The following is a 7,108-nucleotide window of genomic DNA, read 5'->3' on the forward strand; positions in this document are numbered from 1 at the left end:
CAATGTTTGAACAGCACCTGTTGCCTAGGGACAGGATGGCGTGAAATGAAGCACACCAATGGCTTCCTGTTAAGGGCTGTGCTCCTCCTGCTCTGTTCCACTGCAAAGAGTATAAGAATCACTGTGAATTTAAGGTTTGTCAAAGGAGTTTTCAGGGTGGGCTGGACTTCACATTCTTGTTGGCTTTGAACTATTTATACTATATGTGAGCATGTGGTCAAGTGGCAGCTGTTGGAGAGGCATAGAGATGACAGCCCTGGTGACAGCTATGCCTGGGAATATAATGAAAGTATGACATGCAAAAGATACTAATTATGTGAAATCAAATCTGAGGTCCAGAATGAGTCAATCAAAAATATTCCAGCACACTGGACCCAAAGTGTCCGTATGTAACAGAGCAACGCTCGTTCGCAGGTAGCCATTGCTGTGCCTTATTACTCTGCATCCTGTTCCTAGGCAACGGGGCTTGCTCAGCCATTGGTCAGTGCCTCATTGGCCCACCCACAAGCAACCAACTATCACTGAGCTACCTGCAGGTACTTGTCCTGCTCAGCTATTGGTCAGGCCCTGCAATGGGCCCTACCTACTGATACTGAAAAGGAGGGATGACTGGGGAAATGATTTAGTCAAGACTCAGTGGTAGAGTGGTGAACTGATTTTGACTTTGAGCACTTTCCTTAAAAAATTAATAATAATAATATAATAATAATCAGGAATGTATTTCTGATAGATGGGGCAAGTTGAGTTTCCTGGCTCAATATGAGAGTTGAAGTGTCCCAACAAAATTTAGTGGAGGAGACATGTAGAAGTGTCTTTTTTCTGATGTGTACTCTGAGGGAGACTGTGTATTAAACTTTGGGCAACACACTGAGCATTCACCAAGTCTGGGGGTCGTTAAAGCTCATCACAGGAGATCAAACACGCAACTTGTTCTTAATTCCCTTTTTCCACCTTAAGTGCTTGCTCTTAAGTTCCTTAAGCCCCTCAGGAACCCCCAACAGGCAGAAGGAGGACAGGAGATGAAGTGATTACTCTGAAAGGCTGATGTGGGATAGAAAGGGTTTGGCAGATATTTACAGAGGGATGAAGGAGGCAGGAGTGTTGAAGTGGCACATATAAGTCAAAGGATAAAGGGAACTGAAAGGAAGTTTGAAGGTCATGAGGAGAAACACCATGGCCCTGAATCACCACTCCCCAGAATCAGACACAAGGAGGTGTCAGCAGTGGAGGAGTTATAAAATGGCCTCCCTCAGCATCCACTAGCCCATGTTGATGGGCACAGGGGTACATTGTGATGTCTAAGCCCCCCAAGATGCTCTTGGCTGGGGTGGTGCCTAACTGACCAATCAGATTGAAGGGTGTGGCTCCTCATTGTCCTGAAAGGGTATAAATAGGGAGACCAGAGGCAGAGATTCTAGGTTAGGCCACTTCTTGGCATCATCCTGACTAAGGGAATCAGGAACCCACGGCAGTCAAGAAGAGTTACAAGGCGGTTTGCCTCAAGGATGAATGGACAAAAGAAGACCCTTTGTCAACGGAGGTACCGAGGCAGTGTGAAAGTAAGATGATTCCAACTAAGCTCCCCATGTTCTCCATTGACTTTGCTGCCCCAAACCTCTACCCACCCTTGCCTGGCACAAAAGCCCTCATTAGCCCACATCCCTTTTTCATGAAATCTCCCTTCCACTCCGCTTTTTTCTTTCCTAAAGTCTCATACCCTTGTCTTGTCTTTCCAGGCACGAAATATGACCATGAGGGTCAGAAGACCTCTTCAAGGAACCTTGAGAAAGAAAATCCGACCATATGCCACTCAGTCGAAGAAGGTGAAGACAACCAGAAAACCCAACTGTTTTCTCCTGTTCCTGTGCACGTAAGAAACTGAATCAAAGCCGTAAAAGGTACCAAAATATGAGGCGGGATCAAAGAAGGAGGCAGAATCCAAAGAGAAGATAAGCTCAGCCGCCCCAGAATAAGAGACCCTGGAGAAGTACAAGCTGGGCAGCCAGTAACTGACTCGAAAAGGTCAGACAGTGTAGAACTGTGCCTCCAGAGGTCTGCTTTCGTAGAAATGGCCAACCAAGGAAAGACTCTCACACTAACATAGTAAACTGATGGCTGCAATTACAATAAACATCAAATGGTGAAAAGATATTTGCGTGTGTGTGAATTTTCTGATGGAAGGGAGGGAAAGAAGAGAAGAGGTGGGCACTGGAGATGGGAGGGATATGGGGTCCCGAGAGGTTGGGGAACAGACCCTCGGGTCCCCAGTTAGCCAGAGAGTAGAGGTCTGGATTGGGTCAGGAGTCTGCACTGAAGATGGATAACCCTGCTTAACACTTGATTTCAAGGGCAAGGAGTAGTGGTATGGTGTTACAGCCTTTGTTTGGGGTGTGGAATGACATTAGGGTCTAGATTGCCAGACCCAGAAAGGAAGAGGTTGTCACATAGGGGTGGTGAATGGGAAAGTCCCCCCGAGAAAGGTAGGCAGAAATCACCTCCTGGCCACCTACCTCATAAAAGGGATTGTTGCATCACTCGCCTATGCTGTCGGCTAAAGGTGCTCAGAAGGCACGAAGTGCTGATACATCTAAAACCCACAAATAGCACTCCCAGGGAGTACAATAATGTTTGGAGGGAACAAACCAAATAATGATTAGGACACCTTTTTGCTAAGAAAATTTTGGGAGCAATGTATTCCCAAAGGAAGAGCAGTGGTGGTGGCCCAATCCCAGTGCACGTTACAAACAGGATCACCACTCACAGAGAATTTTCTTTTCCCCCCCGGGGGGCACTATGCAGGTTGTGGAAGCATGGTTCCCTGAACAGCGATTGAACCCGTGCCCTTCTAGGGAAAGCACGGAGTCCTAACCACTGGACAGTCATGGAAGTCTGTACAGTGAAATTTTACATAAGTACTAACATAAGACTGAGTAAAAGCTGGTCTTTTAATTATCACCATACCCTAAGATTTCAAAATAACTACACTCGTAAAACATTCTTCCCCAATAAAGTCTTTTGTTAGTCCAAATTCTACAAGTTTATCATGGTTTAAAAGGAAGAGTACGAGATATTTAAGTTGGTGTTAACTTTCATTTTGAAATGTTTTAAAAGGTCCAAGGAATAGTCAAACAATTATGGAGATACATAAGGCAGTCTCTGACCATAAGAATCCTGCGTGTCTTCAGAAAGCTTTTTAGACAGAACTAAAACACAGAGTTTCACCATAGGCATCAAACGAGTTGAGTTCAGATTTTAACTCAACGATATGTTATCTTTTATCTGGACTGCAGCTCCCTAATTAAATCTTTCTGGCACTCTAACTCCTGGGAGACCCCAGTGATGATTCACAGTCAGTCACTGAATGTGATTTAAAATCAATAAAAGTGAAAGACCCCCTGGGTGTGCTGTCCTTTCTTTCCTTTTTCTTTTTTTGAGTTCTTTTTTCTAAATTCATTTATTTTGATTTGAGGCTAATTACGTTGCAATATTGTAGTGCTTTTTGCCATACATTGACATGAATCAGCCATGGGTGTCCATGGGTTCCCCATCCTGAATCCCCCCTCCCACCTCCCTCCCCATCCCATGCCTCAGGGTCATCCCAGTGCACCAGCCCTGAGCACCTAGTCTCATGCATCAAACCTGGACTGGTGATCTGGTTCACATAGAATAATATACATGTTTCAATGCTCTTCTCTCCAATCATCCTACCCTCGCCTTCTCCCACGGAGTCCAAAAGACTCTTCTATACATCTGTGTCTCTTTTGCTCTCTCGCATATAGGGTCATCATTGCCATCTTTCTAAATTCCATATATATGTGTTAGTGTACTGTATTGGTGTGTTTCTTTCTGACGTCCTTCACTCTGTATAATAGGCTCCAGTTTCATCCACCTCATTCGAACTGATTCAAACGTATTCTTTGTAATGGATGAGTTACATTCCATTGTGTATATGTACACCAGCTTTCTTATCCTTTAGTCAGCTGATGGACTTCTAGGTTGCTTCCATGTCCTGGCTATTATTAACAGTGCTGCGATCAACATTCGGGTACCCGTGATTCTTTCAGTTCTGGTGTCCTCGGTGTGCATGCCCAGCAGTGGGATTCCTGGGTCATATGGCAGTTCTATTTTCAGTTTTTTAAGGAGTCTCCACACTATTCTCCGTAGTGGCTGTACTCGATTGCATTCCCACCAACAACGTGAGAGGGTTCCCTTTTCTCCACACCCTCTCCAGCATTTATTGTTTGTAGACTTTTGGGTAACAGCCATTCTGACCAGCGTGAGAGGGTACCTCAAGGTCGTCTGGATTTGCATTTCTCTGATAATGAGTGATGTTGAGCATCTCTTCATGTGTTTGTTAGCCATCTGTATGACTTCTTTGGAGAAATGTCTGTTTAGTTCATCGGCCCGTTTTTTGAATTGGTCATTTCTTGGTCTGCAATTGAGCTGTGGGAGCAGCTTTTATATTTTTGAGATTATTTCTTCGTCAGCTGCTTTGTTTGCTCTTACTTCCTCCCATTCTGAAGGCTGTCTTTTCACCTTGCTTATACTTTCCTTTGTTGTGCAAAAGCTTTTGAATTTAATTTGGCCCTATTCATTTACTTGTGCTATTTTGCTATATAATTTGGTCCTGTTCATTTACTTCCATTACTCTGGGAGGTGGGTCATACAGTATCCTGCTGTGATTTATGTCAGAGAGTGTTTTGCCTATGTTTGCCTCTAGGAGTTTTATAGTTTCTGGTCTTATGTTTCGATCTTTAATCCATTTTGAATTTATTTTGTGTATGGTGTTAGACAGTGTTCTAGTTTCATTCTTTTACAAGTGGTTGACCATTTTTCCCAGCACCTCTTCTTAAAGAGGTTGTCTTTTCTCCATTGTATATTCTTGCCTCCTTTGTCAAATATAATGTGTCCATAGGCACGTGGATTTATCTCTGGGCTTTCTATTTTGTTCCCTTGATCTGTATTTCTGCCTCTGTGCCAATACCATACTGTTTTGATGACTGTAGCTTTGTAGTAGAGCCTGAAGTCAGGTAGGTTGATTCCTCCAGTTCCATTCTTCTTTCACAAGGTTGCTTTGGCTATTCCAAGTTTTCTCTATTTCCATACAAACTATGAAACTATTTGTTCTAGTGCTGTGAAAAATACCATTGGTAGCTTGATAGGGATTGCATTGAATCTATTTGATTGCTTTGTGTTGTGTACTCATTTTCACTATATTGATTATTCTGATCCTTGATCATGGTATATTTCTCCATCTATTTGTGTGATCTTTGATTTCTTTCTTCAGTGTTTTACAGTTTTCTATGTATCGGTCTTTTCTTGGATCATCAAAAAAGCAAGAGAGTTCCAGAGAAACATCTATTTCTGCTTTATTGACAATGCCGAAGCCTTTGACTGTGTGGACCACAATAAACTGTGGAAAATTCTGAACTGTGGAAAATTCTGAAGGAGATTGGAATACCAGATCACCTGACCTGCCTCTTGAGAAATTTGTATGCAGGTCAGGAAGCAACAGTTAGAACTGGGCATGGAACAACAGCCTGATTCCAAATAGGAAAAGCAGTATGTCAAGGCTGTATATTGTCCCCCTGCTCATTTAACTTCTATGCAGAGTACCACATGAGAAACACTGGGCTTGAAGAAACACAAGCTGGACTCAAGATTGCCGGGAGAAATATCAATAACCTTAGATATGCAGATGACACCACCCTTATGGCAGAAAGTGAAGAGGAACTTAAAAGCCTCCTGATGAAAGTGAAAGAGGAGAGTGAAAAAGTTGGCTTAAAACTCAACATTCAGAAAACAAAAATCATGGCGTCTGGTCTCATCACTTCATAGGTAATAGATGGGAAACTGTGGAAATAGTGTCAGACTTTATTTTTTGGGCTCCAAAACCACTGCAGATGGTGACTTGCAGCCATGAAATTAAAAGAGGCTTACTCCTTGGAAGAAAAGTTATGACCAACCCAGATAGTGTATTGAAAAGCAGAGACATTATTTTACTAACAAACTTTCGTCTAGTCAAGGCTATGGTTTTTCCAGTGGTCAATTATGGATGTGATAGTTAGACTGTGATGAAAGCTGACGGCCAAAGAATTGATGCTTTTGAACTGTGGTGTTGGAGAAGACGCTTGAGAGTCCCTTGGTCTGCACGGAGGTCCAACTAGTTCATTCTTAGGGAGATCAGCCCGGGGATTTCTTTGAAAGGAATGATGCTAATGCCGATACTCCAGTACATTGGCCACCTCATGGGATGAGTTGACTCATTGGAAAAGACTCTGATGGTGGTAGGGATTGGGGGCAGGAGGAGAAGGGGACGACAGAGGATGAGATGGCTAAATGGCATCACTGACTCGATGGATGTGAGTCTGTGTGAACTCTGGGAGTTGGTGATGGATAGGGAGTCCTGTAATGCTGCTATTCATGGGGTCGCTAAGAGTTGGACACGACTGAACGACTGAACTGAACTGAACTAAATCCTTAGTATCGGAGAAGGCAATGACACCCCACTCCAGTATTCTAGCCTGGAAAATCCCATGGATGGAAGAGCCTGGTAGGCTGCAGTCCATGGGTCTCTCAGAGTCAGACATGACTGAAGCAACTTAGCAGCAGCAGCAGCAGCAGCTCTAGTAATTTCCTGGTGGAGTCCTTAGGGTTTTCTATACAGAGGATCATATCATGTACAAAGAGTGAGAGTTTTACTTCTTCTTTTCCAATCTGCATTCCATTTATTTATTTTTCTTCTCAGATTGTTATGGCTAAAACTTCCAAAACTATGTTGAATAGTAGTGATGAGAGTGGGCACCCTTGTCTTGTTCCTGACTTTTGGGTAAATGCTTTCAAATTTTCACCATTGATGATAATGTTTGTGGTGGGATTATCATATATGGCTTTTGTTATGTTAAGGTATATTCCTTCTATGCCTGCTTTCTGGAGGTTTTTTTTTTTTTTTTTTTTTTTTTTTTTTTTTTTTTTTTTTTATCATATATAGATGCTGAATTTTCCCAAAGGCTTTCTCTGCATCAATTGAGATAATCATAAGGATTTTATCTTTCAATTCATTAAGATGGTGTATTATGTTGTTTGACTTGCAGATATTAAAGAATCC

The 7,108-nt window shown here is 42.7% G+C and overlaps 1 long non-coding RNA gene across 1 annotated transcript; it reads left to right on the plus strand.

The window, feature by feature from the left end:
- The first annotated feature begins 605 nt into the window (after positions 1 to 605).
- LOC123331863 lies at positions 606 to 2,149 on the plus strand. Its single transcript, XR_006640641.1, has 2 exons — positions 606 to 1,559; positions 1,737 to 2,149. It is a non-coding gene; the product is annotated as an uncharacterized LOC123331863 (long non-coding RNA).
- Positions 2,150 to 7,108: the final 4,959 nt, after the last annotated feature.

Source organism: Bubalus bubalis, chromosome X (genome assembly GCF_019923935.1).
Source record: "Bubalus bubalis isolate 160015118507 breed Murrah chromosome X, NDDB_SH_1, whole genome shotgun sequence".
NCBI classification, from domain to species: Eukaryota; Metazoa; Chordata; class Mammalia; order Artiodactyla; family Bovidae; genus Bubalus; species Bubalus bubalis.